This window comes from Echinops telfairi, unplaced genomic scaffold, assembly GCF_000313985.2.
Source record: "Echinops telfairi isolate 266 unplaced genomic scaffold, ASM31398v2 ScPeMD7_11;HRSCAF=52, whole genome shotgun sequence".
Lineage (NCBI taxonomy): Eukaryota > Metazoa > Chordata > Mammalia > Afrosoricida > Tenrecidae > Echinops > Echinops telfairi.
Genome location: NW_022103908.1, coordinates 9,901,792 through 9,902,311, shown reverse-complemented (window position 1 = coordinate 9,902,311; position 520 = coordinate 9,901,792).

Genomic DNA, 520 nt, shown 5'->3' with positions numbered 1-520 from the left:
CACAAAACAGGCATGTTTGAAGTCCAGGCAAGTTCAATGTCTGTGAGTCAGAGTTAAGACTGGGGGCTTCTTTTAACTTCTGCAACTGTGAGGGTTGATGGACTCAAGTTTACCAGGAAGACAACAGGCTTGGAGATGCAGAAACCGATGTATGCAAGGTCAACAAGGAGGATGACAGGTTTCTGATGACTCCCAGGATTGACAGTCCAATGAGGCAATGAAAAATCTAGATCCAGCGGAAAGATTAAGAAAGCTGTCCAGAGAATGCATTGATAGTGTAAGCAGGCCACACCTCGTGAAAACTTCCTTTCAATTGATTGCTCATGTCATAATTCATTATGGAGGTAGTTATATTATGTTAGATCTCATCATGGGGGATTATTAGGTCTTACTTGTCAAACCACTAAGGTCCTGGACCAAGTTGATGAAAAATCTCAGCTATCACATCTATCAACTACTGTTCCAGGAAGTCTAGCATCCATGAGATTGTGAAATTCTTTTCTATTTCCCCCTTTGATTC